This window comes from Bos taurus, unplaced genomic scaffold, assembly GCF_002263795.3.
Source record: "Bos taurus isolate L1 Dominette 01449 registration number 42190680 breed Hereford unplaced genomic scaffold, ARS-UCD2.0 Leftover_ScbfJmS_2364, whole genome shotgun sequence".
Classification (NCBI taxonomy): domain Eukaryota; kingdom Metazoa; phylum Chordata; class Mammalia; order Artiodactyla; family Bovidae; genus Bos; species Bos taurus.
In genome coordinates this window covers 24,323-40,998 of record NW_020191436.1, presented here as the reverse complement: position 1 = coordinate 40,998, position 16,676 = coordinate 24,323, and the positions used below count along the sequence as shown (strand labels likewise).

Below are 16,676 nucleotides of genomic sequence, written 5' to 3'. Positions count from 1 at the left end.
ACACTTAGTGTCATGCTTTTGAGGCTCACCCATGTTTTAGCCAAGGGTTGGTTCCTCTCTTTTGCTTAAGAATTGCCCATTCTAAGTGCATTAAGAAGCTTAGAGACACAATCTTTTTTACGGTGAACAATACACAGGATATAACAATTGCCGTCATTTTATACATTCCAGTCCAGGGCATTGAGTCTTGCTATCCTGCAGATCCTCAACTCGCCCCACCACCCCGGAGCTACCATCAAGCTCAATGGACAGAAGCTCAGCCCTGCTGCCTCTCAAAACCCCACACGCCTGCCACCCTGAGCAGGACTCCACCGATGGACGTCTCCTGATGGCGGCTAAAGAAAAGGGGTCCTGTGCAGGAGGAGTTGAGGTTAGTGTGACAAACGAGAGGGCAGAAGAGAAAGGTGGCAAAATCCTGACCCTCCAGAATTTGAAGTCTCCCAACCAAGTACTGACCAGGCTCCTCAGGGAGGTGTGGCCACTGATGCCCCCAGGCTGGGCACCCCGCCAGCCAGGCTCCAGTCCCCAGTGTGCTCTGAGCCCTGGGCTTCACAGGTTCCTGTGTGTGGGCTGCTCCTGACATGCCCTTCAGCCCTCTTCGGGCCGTGCCCCTCAAGCTGGGACTTTAGCACATGGGAGCTTGTGTTGCTGACTTAAAATTCATAATGTTGAGAGTGGTGAGTTGTCTTATTTGGGGCAGAATGATGGCCTGGGGGACAGAGTCTCAGATCGCATTGAGAAACTGCTGCAGAGGTAGGGGAAGTTCTGTAAATGTGACTTTGGTGGAGATGTAATCAAGCCCGTAGATTTTCCCAGAAAGTTTGTCTCATGAAGATTACTGTTTCGTCAAAGAGCAGAAGTTACCATGAAGGATTTTAGTGCTTTTCTAAATATGAGGAGATACAAGGCTGGGCTCATAAAATCATCTTCTGAAAATGTCTATCTGAAGCCTTGTTGTGCCAGTTTTTCCCACAGCACACGTGACTCCTTTACGCTCTCCACCCTGAGCTCCTCTAGGGGTGCTGAAAGGCAGCAACTGCAGCAGCTCTTTAATCCTGCAGAGGTAGAGGGCAACTGCTCATGTAGTGGCACGCTCAGGGAATGTGGCCCGTGGCGTTACACCGGGGCCCACTGGAGGTGCCCGAGGTCCAGTTCTCTGTATTTTGGTGCCACCCTGACAGTGTCCACCTTCCCTACTCGCTCCCATGTTCCTCCATAAGACATTCACCTCCATGTTGCAGGCTGGGGGTTTAGGGACAGCAAGAGCTCTAGCCTCTCACAGTCATCAGGAACTCAGCCAAGCCTGACCTATGGAAGGTTGTCTGGCAGAGAAAAGCAGATTTACTTGGCATTAGGAACAGAAAATCCAAGGGGAAGAGTGACTTGTCCTAGGTCACACAGAGAGCTTAGAATTGAGGTCTGCTGCTGCTAGGTCGCTTCAGTCGTGTCCGACCCCATAGACATCAGCCCACCAGGCTCCCGCATCCCTGGGATTCTCCAGGCAAGAACACTGGAGTGGGTTGCCATTTCCTTCAATGCATGAAAGTGAAAAGTGAAAAGTTGCTCAGTCATGTCCGACTCCTAGCGACCCCATGGACTGCAGCCTACCAGGCTCCTCCATCCATGGGATTTTCCAGGCAAGAGTACTGGAATGGGATGCCATTGACTTCTCCGAGAATTGAGGTCTGGTGGCCTCTAAATCTGTCTCCAAAAGACATACCATCCAAGGAGAGACCTTGAATTACAGCTGTAGTCAGCTAATTATGAGGCATGTTGGTTAAGTCCAAAGAGGGAGCAAGTGTGTCCTGGTGGCAGAGGGTGAAGACTGCGCCCATCTGTTTGTTTTCCTACTTCCTGCTGCCCAGGGGCCCAGACATCTTATGTCCCAGAATGTCTTATTTTGGCTCGGGTATCTGGAAGGAGTCCTGCCATTTGTTTCTCAAGGAGATACAGTCATGAAATTTCTTTATTCAATTGAAAATAAAAATTCTGCTAACTACTAAAGTGTCAGATGAGGTGAGGGTGAGACACGGCCCCTCAGCTCCTGGTCCCAGAAAGAGGGAAGAGAAGAAAGAGACCTTTGATGAACTCACATGTGGTGTGTTTCTTTTACTGCTCATTGAGGCATCATCACAGTTTGAGTTCCTTCCTCACAGATCTCACAGGCTGGAGAGGTAATCAAGCATGATCAGAGCCCTGGGGAGTTTCAGATGAGCCCAGATGCACCAAGAAGAAGGGGTGGCCATCAGCAAGTCTTCATGGAGTGGGCACCTTCTGAACTGGGCCTCTAAGGGTGAGTTAGTTATCTAGCCGAAGACTGGCACTGGGTGCAAAGACAAAACACAAGGTGAGTGAATGAACGGGGCATCCCTCAACACAGGAGGCAGCCCACCAAGACGGTAGCCTGAGATCACAGGCCCCCCTGGGGAACTGGGGGAAGGGGCTGCAGTGTGCTGCCTGCCTCAACCCCTGTGTGAACTTTGCTGCCACACTGACCTGTCTCTACCTGCTCAGGGAGACCTTTCTGCTCTCTGCTCTGGCATAGCTCCTCTTCACGGGCAATGACCACACATGGTGTTCTGTGTGCGATTGCCCTCCACTTGAGGGGAGTGGCTTGGTGCAGAGGTGAAGGACAGTGTGCAGTCTGAGGCTGGAGACAACGGTGGGGAGTTCTGCAGTGGTGGGATCACGGTGGGAGGTGCTTGGGTGCGACGAGGCAGACGCCACTCCTGGGACTTGAGGGCAGGGCAATTAGTGGCTACCCTTAAAGGATGGACTCATTTGGGGCCACATTGCCTTTGAGCAGTTTGGTGGATCTTTGGTTAGAAACATTTGGAAGGAATTACAGAGGATGAAGATATGAAAGTATTTGGACCAGAATTCACGACCCAGGTGAGGGCGGGAGAAAGTGGCCTCAGGACATGGTGGAAATTCATGACCAAGGTCGTCAAGGGGGAGACTTTCATGTCCATTCCACAGCCTCCTGGTTACTCCCACAGTGCCAGGCCCAGAGAGACCACTCAATAAACAGGTGCTCACTTGATCCAAAATCACTGAAGCTTTCACTTTGATTCATCACAATATAATATGCTGAATTCAAGAGATTGGTGCCCAGGTTTATATTAATGAGCTAGAAAAGAGAAAGGAAAATAGACTCAAGAAAAATCAAAGAATCCACACTATTAAAACTCTGAACATGCTTTCCACTGTGGCCTCAGGGTCTTGGCACTTGCTGCAGTCCCAGCTCAGAACACTCTGCCATCCCCATTGATTACTCTCTAAACACACTCTGAAATTTACCTAAACTTCCTGATTTTATTTTTCTCCAAGATACATATTACCATTGGACTTTGTGTACATTTTATTTTTTCTGTCTCTGAGCCTGTCAGTTTCATGTAAGAATTGGGGTCTGCAGCCTCCTGCTTGACATACAGCTGAGCCCATGTCTGGAATGGGCCAGAAACAAAGTGGGGCCCATGCTCTGGGGAGGGAACCCTGAGTGTGTAGTGGACAGCAGGTGTCATGAAGCACTGTTCCAGGCTGTGAGTGAAGAGGTTGGAGGGCAACCTGATGAAGGTCTTAACTCTTTTGTTTTGCATCTGTCTTATGTAATCAGGATTGAACATCAGGCCCAGAGAAGGCGGCTGCTCTGACCTGGGGACAGCTGTACACACAGTAACCCGCAGCTCCGGTGCTGAGATCAAGAAGGATGGATGCCAGGTCCAGGCTCTCACCGGGAGCTCTCCTCCTCCACCATCGCCTCATTTCTCTCTGAGAAACCTACACTCAGGACTGGTGAGTCCTGCCCAAGGCCACAGAAGCCGAGCCCAGGACCAACGACACTTCTGAAGGTAACTCAGCCCTTTGTAACCATTGCCAAAACCCCCAATCATCACTAATAAGCTTCCTGACTCCCAATTAGGCAAAGATGCCCACTCCAGTAAACACCCCATAGCACCCTAATCAATCACCTGATGCCAGCCCTACAGCAGGAATTTTTTTTCTTGAGCTATAAAAATTGGTTATTAAACCCACAAAAACTGCCAAATCTCCCTGGTCTACAGGAGGTCAGCCCACTGTGCTGGCAATGCCCACATTTATCTCTTTGTTTGTAATCAACCCACTGCCTTCTGAAATGCTGTGCCTGGAGATTCCTTTCCAGCCCACACTCAGACTGCCTCAACAAGGATGCCAACCAATCCCTCCATTTGGTGGGGCAGGTTCTGAGCGGTCCATAATTCCAGCTCAGAAAAGACTTGGCCTGTGCTTTGCAACTTAGAAACCCCTGCCCTCCACACTGGACCCACTTGAGTCTCACCTGCCCTGCAGCCACCCCACTTCCAGAGGCATTTGCAGTCTTTGTTCAGCGGGTGAGAACCCAGAGGGCAGGCACTGAGGCTCTTCAAGCTGCCAAGATCCCCCTACACCTCCGTGAGGAGTCCCGAGCCTCTGAGGGGATGGGGCCCCCTCCGTGGGTCTCCCTGGGGCTGTGACAGAACCTCCTTCCTCCTGGACCGGCACAAGGATGACTTGTCCATATCTGTAAAGGGTCAGGTAGGAGTGCAGAGCATCCCTGAGGGCCCAACGCCCTGGGATCCTGGGGGTGGAAGCGGCAAGGGAAGGGGCCAGCAGGGTGGCTCACCTGGTGTAGGGGCCGGGACGCCAGGCTGCTTCCAAGTGTTGGCCGCACCAGCCACAGACGCTGATGGGGACAAAGTGCTCCGTGTCTATACGAGCCAGTCACTCAGCGAGTGCTCTCAGAACCAGCGTTTATGGTAAAACACCTGTGCTGATTGGCAACTGGAGAAGGGATGACTGTGACCTGGGAAACTCTCCCCTAACCTTCAGGAAACACTCTGACAGGGTCTCTGAAGATGCAAAAAAAAAAAAAGTCTGCTTTGGTTAAGAAGACATGGGAGGAATTGAACATTGGCTGCAAAAGTACATTTTTGAAGAAGTAGAAAACAGCATTATTTCTAAATTAAAAGCCTATGTTTAGAACAAGATTACTTAGATGACTAATTGTATAATGCAGGCATTGGTGAAAATAAAAGCTATGTTATAAGCTGTTTTAACATCAATTTGTATTTTCCTAAATTCCACGTTAGTCTAAAGTTGGGTGTCACTGTTTGGGAGGTGCTAGTTCTGCGCCAGTGTGCTTCAGTCTTTAGGAGAAGTGATAACATCTGTTTACACCTGTGTGCGGCGTGGGGCACAGGTGTCTGGGGCCCCTGGGCTGTGGAGACAGAAGGAAGAGGGTTGGCCAGGGAGGGTGGGTCCTGCCCTCGGGCTTCTGCTTTGCCCACTCAGGGTCCCCTGGTTCACTTTTGACCTACTAATGGGGGAGACAGACAAGAGGAGCCATAGGGGGAGCTGTAGTCCGCGCCTTCCATGTACTCTCCATTTACATCTTGGGCATGGAGCACTCTCGAAGCTCTTCAAAGGTCTAGGTTCTTCTGATGTCTCTGGTCTTCACTAGTCTTCTTGCCAATGTGTCAGTGTGTGCATACATGCTGTCGCTTCAGTCAGGTCTGACTGCGATGCTATGTACTATAGTCTGCCATGCTCCTCTGTCCACGGGGTTCTCCGGGCAAGAATACTGCAGTGGGAGCCACTCCCCTCTCCAGGACATCTCCACCTGGGGATCGAGCCTGGGTCTCCTGCACTGCAGGCAGACTCAGACTCTTTACCATCTGAACCATCAGGGAAGTAATTACTTAATTGTAGTTATTTTCCTACAACACTATGTGGGGGTTGACCCTAAGTGTATCCCCGTGTTTTCCTTTCCCCTGTGATGTTAAGCCTCTGCTGACACCTTGGTGCTCCCACTGGGTACCTTATTATTGTTCGCCCACACTGCCTGCCCCAGTGCTGCCCCAGGCCAGAGACACTCTGTGAATCAGCAATGGAGTTCAATCAATGACCTACCAGCAAATCTAATGAAAACGACCCATGAACTTATGATTTTCAGCCCATTCCTTAAATGTGAATGGATGCAATTTGAAGGACAAACTCTCATACAGCAAGAGCTCTGGGAAGGGCGTGGGTAGAGGGAACATGGCAGAGACGCCCATTTGGCTCCTAGGAGTCTGGTCACTTCTCTCCTGGGGTGATTGCACACTCAGTTTTGAACTGAGCACATGGATGCCCGAGACTACAGACATTCCCAACATCCTCTGAAGCTGGGATGCTTGTGAGACAAGCTGTCCTTCCTGGATTTAGGAAAAACAATTTGTGCAACTTGTTGACTATTTTCTAGGTGAGAGAACCTGGCTCTTCCTTCTCCTGCTGTCTTGCTGCTGGGAACGTCAGCCTAGAAGGGGAAGCTCCATTCTGCTCCATGTCCACCCTGGAGGGGGCAAATGCCCCTGGGATGACAGGACAGTATTCCTAGGACAGGAGTGGAGCTTTCTGGAACAGCCCTGCCAGACCAACCCTGGGCTGCCTCCCTCTGCATCTAAATGGGAGATAGATGCACACTTCTCCTGGCTGTAATTTTGTGGGGACTTTTTTTTTTGTCCACAACCTTGACTGGCACGTTGGGCTTTGAGGGGGGTTTCTGTGCAGTGGCCTTGTCAGGCTGCTCCAACATGCAGTAGTCTGGTATTTTCAGCTCTCCTTTCTGTGGAAGGACAGCCAAGCTCAGCTCCAATCCGCTGTCCTCACCAGCTGCGTCTCTGAAAACCTATGTGGAAAACAGATGCTCCCGACTCAGTGAATCAGGAGCTGATCCCTCTACCTTCCAGGGAGATGGACTTGTTCCTTCCCCCGCATCATCCCCCGCCCCCACTCTCCCCTAAACACATAGTTTGCTTTGAAATGTGTGCTCTTTCCCTGATAATATGGGCAGTTTCTAACTGCACAGCCTCAAGGCACAGGCATCTTGTGTGTGGAGTAACTGGATTATCACAAGAAAGATGAATTTCACTCTGGTAGGTCCCCTGCTAAACTGATGCATTGAAAACTTTAATTGGAAATATCACTAAAATCCATTTTCAGTATTAAGCTAAAATTTGGGAAGTTGCTAAGTTTTGCCCTAACCTCTCAGTTCAAGGAGACAGATATCTAGGACTTCCCAGGGGTCTGATCTTGTCTATGTAATTTCTTAGATGTCCTTCACCCTTATGGAACCTACTAGTTTATAGAGAAAAAAACCCATATAGTGAAATATTAAACTGCTTGAGAACATGGTAATAAGTTTTATAATTTATTTATTCATTTGTGCTTGTCTGAAAAGTGTCTTCTCTTTCAGGGCTAGTTTAAAATAGAATTTATTAATAGAAAATGTCCTTCAGGTAAATGTGAGCCTTAGAAGAGGTGGGGGTGGGATGAGAGTTGACTCCGGCCAAGCTGTTCTGGGTGATTCTCTATTAAATGGTGACAGTCTCACCCACAGATGACTGATGTCTCCAGCATCACAAGACAGGGCTGGTCTTTTTGGATGAAGCTCACAACCACATCCTTACAGGTCACTGATTCCTGAGAACAAAGTGGGTGTTCCACATCAGGTGGTACTGTTGCAGGAAGGGAGACCCCTTCCAGGGCCCGAAACTGGGCTCCTGTCGAACACTCGGAAGTGAATTGTCTGAGGAGACACATGTCTGACAAAGCCAGAGATTTTATTGGGAAAGGGCACCCGCATGGAGAGCAGTAGGGTAAGGGAACCCAGAACAGCTCTGCCACGGCTCACAGTGGTTTTATGGTGATGGGATGAGTTTTCGGGTTGTCTTTAGCCAGTCATTCTGACTCAGAGTCCTTCCTGCTGGTGCACACCTTGTTCAGCCAAGATGGATGCCAGAGAGAGGATTCTGGGAGGTGGTCGGACATGTGGTGTCTCCTTTTGACCTTTCCCGAACTCTTTTGGTTGGTGGTGGCTTATTAGTTCCGTGTTCCTTACCAGGACCTCCTGTCATAAAACAACTCATGCAAATGGTTACTGTGGTTCCTGGCCAGGGTGGGCAGTTTCAGTCAGCATGCTTCCTCTCACAGTTCCACTGTGGTTTTATAGATCAGGCCATAGCATCCTGCATCCCCTGGGTCAAATTCTACCACAACCTGTGCTGGTTGGACCTACAAGCTGAGAATGGTTTTTATTATTTAAAATGTTATAAAGTTTTTTGAGACCTATGAATTATATGACTGCCAAATTTCAGTGTCTATAAAGATATCTAAGACTGCTTTCCTGCTGCAATAACAGAATTGAGTAGATGCAGCAGAGGTCATATGACAGTCTAAAATATTTACTATCTGCTCTTTAGAAAAACTTGCCAGCTCTCGCTCTGGAAAGTAGTATTTTTTTAAATACTGTATGATGGAGTTTTGCTTGAAGAAAGGTAAAGTTTTATTAAATTTTGCCCCATGAAATAAATATTTTTAAAGTAAATGTAAAACTGGCCATGTTACTCTCAGTAATCTCAGAATAAACACAAGGACAACAAATATTTATTGATAATTGAAAATTTATTAAAGAATCAAGTCATTTAGATGATCTTACTTCTGCAAGACACATTGACATGGTTGATTCCAGAGTTGCATTTTCCCTTAGGATCAGGTGGATTCTATAGCCTCTCCTGTGTGTGTGTCTGTGTGTGTGGCTTGAATGATTGCATGCTGCTTCTTTATTCTTACCACCCTGGTGTTGCTTAGAGACCCTGGATATTTCATGAAATCAATGGCCACACCACACTAAGAGGCCTAACCCTGTCTCTGTCTTGTGTCTTCAGGAGCTGAGTGCATACCAAATGTGCATGAAAGGTCCAGATGTAAAAGCTCAGGAGTCCCATTGACTCACACCTCCTATATAAAGGGAATGGTCTTCTTTTACCCTCATGGGGATAATAGGGGCCAGATGTGAGGACAAAGTGTACGATGGGTCCAGGTGCAAAAAGTCAGTTATCCCCTTGCTTCATACCTGCGGTGCAAAGGGAAAATCCTTCCTTTGGGAAAACAGCTCAGAGCTCATAGAGACAAGGGCTGCCCCCTGCAGAGTGGGGCCAGTAGCCTCTGGTGGGGAAGTCTGGGGTGATGACTGACTGGCTGGGGGCTCCCAGGATGAGGCAAGAGGCTGAGGAGCCCAAGTCTGCACAGCCAAGGTCATACCAACCCCTCCTTGGATCTGCGTCTGTCTGAGTGGAGCAGTGACTTTAAGGGGCTAGGATGCCAGCTGCCTGCCTTGAGGTTACAGGAGGAGGAGGGGGCAGAAAAGCAGGCGGTGTGGCTTGTCTTGGTTTCTGAAGACACTTCTTTCTGGCACCAGGTGCCAAGCTATGGGAAAGCTTGTATTCTTTTTATAAAACTGCTTTAGCTGTTCTAATTCACTTGCCTTTCCATCCTAGTTCATTTAAAAGATAAATGTACAAATGTACATATTTTTCTTTTAGCACCAGTGGCAATCCTATAACTTGGCTACTTTTATCCAACAATTCATTATACAGATCTTTCCAGGTCAGTACCGATACAAATTTCCTTCCCAGATCCCTCTTAATGGCTGTTTCCTGAATGTTCTGTTTTTATACTGAGTGATACTAATATCAACAATCTTAGTACACAAGTATTTGCACAAATGTTCCTCCCACGCTGAGTTGTTATCATTGGACCTTCCGTGTAGAATATGAAATGTGGATTTATGACTGTTTATCATTCATTTATTTGATGGCTTCTGAAGAGACTTTTTTTTTTTTAATGTTGTATCATGATTCCAATCTTTCTACTCCACAGAATAAAAATCATTCATATATGTTTTTACCCAGTCCTTTCATGGTTTCAGTTTTACAGTCCACACAATCTAAGTTTCACTAAATTCCTAAGTCCGCCTGGGAGCAGGGACCTGCCCTCTGGGCCGCCTGGGTCCGAGCCTCGGGAATCGCTGAGGAGCGCGCCTTCTCCCGCAGCTGCCCGGGGAGGTCTTCCCAGCTCCCGCCCTCCCGTCTGGTGTCTGGGTCTCCGCGCCCTGCCGGGCCGGGAGCCGGCTCCCAGGCGGACGCCCGGGACAAGCGGGGCGTCAGGGCGGCCCGGCGGTCGGGGTCCGCCCGGGGCCGTGTGCGCCGCCCGTCGGGAGCCACCCAAAGGACGCCGTGAGCCGGTCCCTTCCCGGGGAACGTTGGCGACTCCCGCGAAGGTTCGGCCGCCGAGCCCGGGGCAGAGCTCCAGAGGCCGGGGGTGACAGCGGCAACGCTCCCGGTGCCATGAGACCCGGGAAGAGCCTGCTGTCGCCGGAGATTCGAGCTGCAGGTCCGCGGCCTGGGCGGGCGGCGGCGGTCGGTGTCGCTGCCCGGCCGGGTGGACCAGAGCGCCGCGAGGCCCCTTCTGCCCCCGGGCACCGCTGGGGCAGCTGAGCGCGAGCAGGAAAGGTCACGGCGCCGGCGTCCGCGGGGTTACACCTTCTCCATGTTTCCCACGCGCCCGGAGGTGCGGACCACACGGACGCACGCAGACATGTCCAGTCTTCCCAGCCTCCCCCATGGACCCCGATAGTCCCGATTCACAAACGTGTGTCCTCTCCCCGGAGACGGCCGGCCCTGGTGTCCAGAACAGGAGGCACCGGAAGGGACCACGGGCCGCCCGTCCTCCTCCCCAAAGGGCGCCCGGAAGCGCTTCCTTGCCACCTTGGGGGAACGGTCGTCCCGCTGCCTTCCCGGCGCTGAGGCTGCTCCCAGGCGGCCACGGTTCCCGGTGACGTGCTCAGGACTCAGCAGACGGATTTCCTGCGGGTCCGGCTGCATCTATTCGAGGGGCGCCAGGAGTCCCTTCTGTTCTCCTCGGGCTCGGAAGTAGAAAGGATGGTGTCCGTGTGGAGGCGCTGTGTTTCAGGGGTGTGAGACGCGGATACGTCTGTGTGAGGATCACAAAGCCGACAGATTGGTGGCCGCTGTGGCGAGGTCGACCAGATGGCCCGACAGGTTGTTGGGGATTTTTGTTACTATTTGTATTGTAATGTAGGTATTCAATGAGAAATCTTGAAATTAATTATAATGAAAATCACCATTATCATTGTTACTCAACAATAACGTAATTATTACCTTTGTTTGCAGTTAATTTAAGAAACACTGTTTCAAGTTTATCCACAGAGTATCCAATTGAAGACGACCAGAGAAGGATGTTGAAGTGAAGAACTTTCTTAACACACTGGGAAGTTGGGGAACCTCTCCTTCTAGCCACGAGGCCCTGCCCTGCAGCAACCGACCTGGAAAACCAGACCCCAGCCCCTGCAGCAATGGGCTCCAGGATTCAGTGCGTGGTCAGTGACTGTCACCTTCCTTATTTTTCTTCCTTTCAATTTAGTACCAAATGGGGGAAGCCAAATCTCATCTAAGCAGTCACCTGGGATGGCCCTCTTCCTGCCAGCCTGTCTCCGGCTTCCCCACATTACACGCTCTGAGCAGGACACACTTTCCCTCTTTCCCACCAGAGTGCGTCCCCACTCCTGTGTGTGCCCTGAGTCTCAGCCTAGGCGAGTGGTGCTGGCTGACTCCTTGCTCTGGAGACAAATTCTGAAGAAACAGTGAAGGATCAGGAAAATGTCCTGGAGTAGGAAACGGCCACCCACTCCAGTATTCTTGCCTGGAAAATTCCATGAACAGAGGAGCATGGCCTTCTGCAGGCCATGGGGTCACAACGAGTCAAACATGACTGAGCACGCACACACAGACACAGGCACCTTTGTTTATGTCTACAGAGCTTAGAGTGAGAACCACATAAAGCACTGAGGATAATATGTGGGTTTTGTTATTTTTGAAAAAAAAATCAAATTAATCATTTTAAGTTGAGATATATATCATATACCAAAAAATTCTCCTTTGAGCACTATATTTTAGTGATTGCCTATTTATATAGTTGTGTAGCCATCATCACTATCTGATCCAGAATATTTTATATTTTATCTCCCTACAAAGACACCTAGTGTTCCTTAATCAGTCACTTTAAATTCCACATTCCTCACTCTTTCATCCTTATGGAATTGCCTATTCTGTGTATTTCAAGCACATGGGTTTGTACAACTGTGGCCATTTAGGTCCGGTTTCTTACACAGTGTCATGTTTTTGAAGCTTATTCATATTTTATCATGTGATCCAATTTTTTGTTTGACTTCAGAATTTTCCTAAGTCTTTAACACACGCACACACACACACACACAGAGACATGCTACAGTTTTTTTAATGTGGAAAATACACAGAGGTCCAATGTCACCATTAGAACCATTTTATGCAGACAGTTCCATGGCATAAAGTACTGCCTTCCTGTAGGCACTCAACCTGCCCACCAACCCAGAGCGGCCAGCAAGCACAGAGGACGCCAGCACAACTGTGCTGCCCATTGTCAGAACCCCGCACAGCACCCACCCAGGCCAAGACTCAACAATAGGTGCACCTCCCAATGGCCAAAGGAGAGCCCATCTGTGCCAGCAGAGGGGGCGGTGGACAAGGGTGAGAGAGATGAAAGAAGAGACAAGCGGGAAAGTCCACAGCACCTGGTCTTTCCAGCTGGTCTTGCAACCAAGTACTAATCAGGCTCAACCTTGCTTTAGCTTCTGAGCTCAGAAATTACCAGGGGCCTTCATGGTGCTATGGCCCTAGATGATGGCAGCTCCAACCAGGCACCCCAATACTCTGTGCTGTGGGGCCCTGCCATGCCAGCCTCACCAGCCCCTGTCAGAGCCCTGGAGTGCCCAGCATCTGTGGGCAAACCGCTCCTGACACATCCTTCAGCCCTCTGGAGGCCCAGCCATCAGGCTGTGACTTGGAGTTCCCAGGAGATGGTTATCACTCAGGGTATGTGGCCAGTGGCAATAGGGCCTGACCCTCTGGAAGTGAGTGGAGAAAAGCCCAGTGCTCTAATTCAATGCTGTCCTGGCACCAACTGAGTGTCTCTTGCTGACATCTTCACTGCTTCATCCAGATATTCCACGTACCACTCGTGTTCCGGCTGGGGTTCTAGGGGCAGCCTTCACAGGGCTGCAGCCTTTCCCAGTGACCAATCCCAAGTGCCGATGCCTCTGCCTCTGGGCCCTCACATAGGTAGTACCGCTGTCAATGCTTAGGGATAAAACAGCGGATCTAAGACGCTGAAGACTTGTCCTAGGTCTTGCAAACAGCTCAGAACTGATGTCTGGTGGCCTTTAATGCTGTGACCTAAGACCATACCATCTACCAGCAGACATGTCAATCTCCAGATAATCAGAATCAGATTGATTAAGTAAAAAGAGGGACAAATGTGTCATGTTGGGAGGAGGGAGGTGGAAACAACACCCCTCTGCCTTTGTCTCCCTCCTTCCAGCTGCCCAGGGGCCCAAGTCATCCCAATATTCTGTGTTCACATATTGTTCTCTTTTGACTTAGACAACATGGAGGGTCCCTGCCCCTCAAGTAGTAATTTTCTCAGTTTTGAGGGGTACAGTCATGAAATGTCTTCCAGTGTACAAATAGAGAAAAGATAAAACTCACCCAGACCACTGGAGTTCCATATGAGGTGAGGGTGATATAAGGTCCCTTGAACTTCTGTTCTGGAAAGAGGGAGGGAGGAGGAAGAAAAAGCTAATCTTCAGTGAATGTAACCTTCACATGGACTCTGTTTAGTCATTTTATCTGTACAGCTCTTCAGTCATCATAACATTTACTCAAGGTCTTTTATCTTTCTGGCCTGATGTTCTCATGGAGCTCACAGGCTGAAGAGGTGCTCAAAGTGAGAGAGTCAATTCCTAGGCAGGTTGATAAGAAGCCCAGGGGAAGCTGAGGAGAGAGGGTCTGGAGTTCTCAAGGAGGAGGAAAGGACAAACATCTTTTTCTCTCTACATTTCTTAGTCTTAGTCACTTAAAACATTTGTTTTTCCTTTCTTTCTTTAGGCCCAGAACTGATGATTACACAACTCAGTTTAAACTCTGTGAAAGAAAGTAAAGTTGCTCGGTCATGCCTGACTCTGCAACCCCATGGACTGTAGCCTACCAGGCTCCTTTGTCCATGGGATTTTCCAGGCAAGAGTACTGGAGTGGGTTGCTGTTTCCTTCTCCAGGGGATCTTCCCAAGCCAGGGATCCAGCCCGGGTCTCCCACATTGTAGGCAGATGCTTTCCCATCTGAGCCACTTAAACTCTGTACTAGGGATCATATAACAACAATGTATCCTGCTTGAGGACAGTTTCTCCTTCCTGAAAACCTTCTGATTAATCCTGATATCTTAGAATGTATATTATGGGAATGGGTCTGGTAGGATCTTTCTGTTAAATTCTAATCCTGTTATCCTAAAATGCTAATTGTGGGAGTGGGTCTGGTAAACCTTTCACAAACTTGAGACATTCTTTTGATTTAATGTAGAAACTAATTTAAAAAGTATATACATCCCTTGCTAACACTAGCAAGGGGGGGCACTCCCCACCCCCTTCTGCTGTCCATGTCAGAAGCTTTCTCTGACCTTTTCCCACTGTCATAAAACTCTGCTACACAAACGCTCTTGAGTGATCAATCCTGGTCCCTGGTCCTGAAGCTAAATCTTCTTCGGAGATCCTGAATCCGACATCGTTCATAGTAAGCTCAATTGAATCTATAACAATCTCTTAAAAGCCAAATATAATCTTAAAATAAGCTATGCTGCTGCTAAGTCACTTCAGTCGTGTCCAACTCTGTGTGACCCCATAGACGGCAGCCCACCAGGCTCCCCCATCCCTGGGACATGCCCTCTTGTGATGCATGTCCCAGGGATATGCGTCACATATGACACTTCCTGCATGTCCCAGGGATATGCGTCTTATGACACTTCCTGCAGTGTTCTCCAGGCAAGAACACTGGGGTGGGTTGCCATTTGAAAAATCAAAGTGAAGTCGCTCAGTCGTGTCCGACTCTTAGCGACCACATGGACTGCAGCCCACCAGGCTCCTCCATCCATGGGATTTTCCAGGCAAGAGTACTGGAGTGGGATGCCATTGCCTTCTCCAAAATAAGCTATAAGCCCTATTAAAATAAAATTCAACTGAGTAAAATTTTAAAATCTTAGTGCCTTTATTTAAATGAATGAGGCAGCATCCAATTTAGCAGTTAGAAACTCTGAGGAGTTGCACAAAATAAAAGACTTTTATAGGCATAAGGGATCAGGAACAAGGAAGTTGTACTGGGCAAAGAATCCAAGTGGTTACTGCGAGGTTACTTTCCAATAGAGGCTGGAAAGCTTTCTCAGGCAGATGACTTAACTAGTGATAATCAGAAGATTCCTGGCTGACTGGTTCAAGATTTCATTTCTGGAAGAGCCAAAACTGCATTTAAGTCTATTTTGCTAGCATGGTTCCTAACTAAGCAACTCCTCTGGGGCTGTTGTCTTGTTTTTAACAGTCCCCTGGGGGCAGCAACTGCTGGTTCTTCCCCAAATGCTGAGAGCGCATGTGCTCTGTGCCAGGCCTGTGCTGGGGGCAGGGACCCAGCCACGACACCTCACAGTCCTTGACATTCAAGAGGAGAGTAAGACAGAAGACCACCACACTTTAAAAAGAAAGGATTCTGCTGCTCCCACAAAGCTGACGCTGTGGAACCAGACAAGGAATAAACAGAACAGCTTGTAGAAGAATCAGCTCCATGAAGTGAAGGGCGGGAAACGGCACAGCGGGATGGGGGGGCTGGGGCAGAGAGGGGCAGGGAGGAGAAGAGTCCTGGGGCCCGAGGATGGATGGGTGATGAGCCCCAGCGGGTGCAGACAGGGCCGGCCCTGGTGCTGTGAAGGACCGAGGTGGTAAGGGTAGGAGACATGGGGGAGCTGTCACCGCAGATGCACACGGGGACGTGTCTCTGAGGAGGTGACATTTAAGCTGCGCTCCGGGCCACTGTCCCCTTCCCTTGTCACCCAGAGCCAGACACCGAGGATGGCCGCTAACATCACGCGCACCAGCCAGTCCTGAGCCTGCGCACCCAGCTCACTGTTCCCTCCTGAGGAGTCACAGTCAAGGCCCCTGTGCTGAGTTCCCCTCCCTCCCTCTCTGGACAAGTCCATTCCTTTCCCATGTGGCCCAATGGCGTGGCCTGTCCCTCCTCTTGGGAACTTTAAGTCATCAACTCTCTTCTTGATGACAGTCATCTCCTGATCTGTTTGCCTTATTATGCCTCCAATTTCCTATTAATACACTATATTTTAAATTAGCCAAGAATGACAGCGCACTCTAGACACAGAGTGTCTTAACTGAGCACACTCAATTAAGTGTGGACAAATGGAGAATGAACTAGGACACTTCCCGCAATGTCCTCAATCAGTTTAATGTTTATTGTGTGTTAAGCGTGTGTTTTGTGTTTTCCCGCCTGGTTAGTTTCCTCTGGGTCAGCTGTGCTTTCTTTCACCAACTCTTTCTCCTGACAAAATTACTTGCAAGCACAACTGAAGTTCAGAATATGTTCAAATTGTTCCCTACAGGGCAGGCATCTTAGAGAAAACTTTACTGCAGTGCTGATAAGGTGTCATGTCTTTCTCCAAGTTGGCTGAGAACGAGCAGAGTAGGACTTGTGTGGTTAGTCCCTCTGTTGTGTCCAGCTCCTTGTGACCCATCCTTTGAGAGGAGCCTGGCAGGCTACAGGCCCTGGAGTCCCAAAGAGCTGGACACGACTGAGCGACTATATATTCTTCTGGATTCTTTCCCATTACAGGTCGTCACAAGATACTGAGTATAGCTCCCTCACTACACAGCAGCTCCTTATGTCACCTGGTGTACA

The 16,676-nt window shown here is 49.3% G+C and overlaps 1 long non-coding RNA gene across 1 annotated transcript; it reads left to right on the top strand.

The window, feature by feature from the left end:
- The first annotated feature begins 10,946 nt into the window (after positions 1-10,946).
- On the top strand, positions 10,947-14,976 carry LOC132344771 (uncharacterized). Its single transcript, XR_009493727.1, has 2 exons — positions 10,947-11,236; positions 13,839-14,976. It is a non-coding gene; the product is annotated as an uncharacterized lncRNA (long non-coding RNA).
- The last annotated feature ends 1,700 nt before the right edge of the window (positions 14,977-16,676 follow it).